Raw genomic sequence first — 2,292 nt, 5'->3', positions numbered from 1 at the left:
GAAGAGTGAATTACACTGATTCTAAATCGCTGGGCTTCTTTGCTTTGCTAGGTGGATTATTTGCTTCGCTTTGCTCGGGTTTTATGAAGTGATTTAAACATATTTTAACCAATTAGAGACTTTCCTCCTCTCCCTTGTGTCCCCTCGCATTATTTTTCAGCGTGGCGTTTTATGTCAGGATCCGGGTTTTATTGAGAACTCACCCAAGGATGCTGGTGTTATAATTACAGAAACGACATTAAAAAAAAAGTAGTAGAAGAAAAGGCAAAACAAAAAAAAAACCAAACAAACAAACAAAAAAAAACAAAAACAACGAAAGCTTATTTCAGGAGGGGAGTTGGGGCAGGTCAGCGCGATGGGATGCGCGTCTGCCCGCGGTTGCTCTGCGGGCGCCGAGGTCCCGGCGGGGTGCGGGCTGCAGCGGCGCGGAGAGGAGCGCGGGGCGCAGTGCGCGCCCCCAGCCCCGGCCACAGCCCCGCTCCAAACTGCCGGGGCAGCGGCAAAGCCCCGGCCGAGCTTGCGGRTTGCCCCGCAGCTCTTCCTGACCGCATCGCCCCTCGTCCTCTGAGGTGCCAGAGAGGACGTCGGGTTTTAAATGCGCCCCATTTTTTTTTTTTTTTCTGGTCTTCTCGTCAGCGCAGAGACCCGAGGCCCGGGCAGCAACCCCAGGATATGCTCCCCGAGCCGGCGGGGGCCTGATTCGTTTGCTTCAYCCCGTCCCCGGAAAATGATGGCAGCAGCGTCCAGGCTCTGCACGAGCAGCTCAGCCCGGGGGGCACGGGCCTGGGGGCAGCTCTGCGCCCCCACACCCCCGGGGAGCGCAGCCCCGAGAAACGGGCAGCAGGGAGCGGGGTGAGGAGAAGAGCTGCGAGGGAAGGGGACAGGCTCGGGTCGCTCCCAACGGGTGTCCCGGCGAGGTCCGCGCTGCTGCCTCCTGCTCCGTGACTATTTGACTGCTTGGGGGGGTTCTTTCTGCTCTCACCTGGCACCGCCATCGTCGCCACTCTTTGCCCGCAAGTGCCCCTCTACTCCCTGGCGTCTACATGAGAGTAAGGTAGAGGAAGGGGCCCCTATTCGAGCTCAGGTAAAGAGTAAAGCCCCGCGTCCTGTCCGAAGCCCTCTTATCTTTTGTGTTCGTTGTTTATTTATTTATTATCTATTTTTGGTCAGGCAGCCCGAGGTAAGGACCGTCCCTGCTTCTCTGCAGACCCCCTCCCGTCTCCCCTCCTGCACTGCGAGGCCAGTACGGGCGTGGGGCACCCAGGCCCGCCCGCAGGCAGCTCCAGTCGCGGAGAAACTTCGCATCCCGCCGCCTAGGGCAGCTGAGGCTCTTCCTTCCCAGCTTTGGGGGTGTTCGGGGAAACAAAACAAAACGCCCCCATCCAGAGTGTTTCATCCGCCCCCTTCTCCTCCCCGCCAGTTCCGACCCCTTCGATGGGGGCCCCAGTGCGGACAGGAAAAGTTTGGGTCCAGTCTCCTGCCGAGAGCAGAGAGGAAGGCAGCACCCTCTCTTCCTCACTAYCCCCGCCAGGGTACTGGGGGTGAATGAGGGGTTTCCCTAGAGCCGTCGTTGAAGCATCGGATCCGGGCCGCTTTTTCCCTGCTTTCCACGGGAAAAAGAAAGCGAATTAAACAGCGGCCTATCCCCCTCCACGGAGCGGAAAGCACACGCTGAATCCGAAAACACACAGGGGAAAATAAAACCAAACCAAATCAAAAAACMCCCTCCCCAACTGTAAACGTCTCAAAACCTCTTCGGAAGAGTCTCCTCACGTCACCCCCAGCCCGATTTTGGGCCCGGCGTGTCGGTCTGCGCTGCCCCAGCAGCCGCCTGGGCATTGCAGGCGCCTCCGCCGTGACCGCTCGGGTTTGGCTCCGTTTTGGCTGTGCGTGGCTCACTTTTGTCCAGGAAAATGTCACAGGAATATAATTAAAGCAGGCGGCATAAATCATTCAAGTGTTGATCACCAAAGTAACTGCGTACAAATGACACCTCCTTCCCCGGCATAGCTGAGCCGTACATGTCTCCCAGTTATGTCCGCCTAGTTTAAGTGGTCTAAACACGTTACAGCTCCCTCTTAGCAGAGAGGAGAGGAGCAAAGTCCGAGCCTTCTGTATGATAGCGAGCGCAGGCTGCTGGAACAGCAACATGCACGGGTGAACCGACTAAATATATATATATATATATATATATATATATTTTTTTTTCTTGAAGGCTCCCCAAGCTTGGGGCTGCGAGTGCTGGCAGGAGAAGAACCCAATGGGACTCATCTTGGAGCGCGGAGGAGGCAG

Source organism: Nothoprocta perdicaria, unplaced genomic scaffold, assembly GCF_003342845.1.
Source record: "Nothoprocta perdicaria isolate Ctin4 unplaced genomic scaffold, notPer1 scaffold_7, whole genome shotgun sequence".
Classification (NCBI taxonomy): Eukaryota; Metazoa; Chordata; class Aves; order Tinamiformes; family Tinamidae; genus Nothoprocta; species Nothoprocta perdicaria.
The sequence above is the reverse complement of the archived record's forward strand: the minus strand, read 5'-3'. Positions refer to the sequence as shown.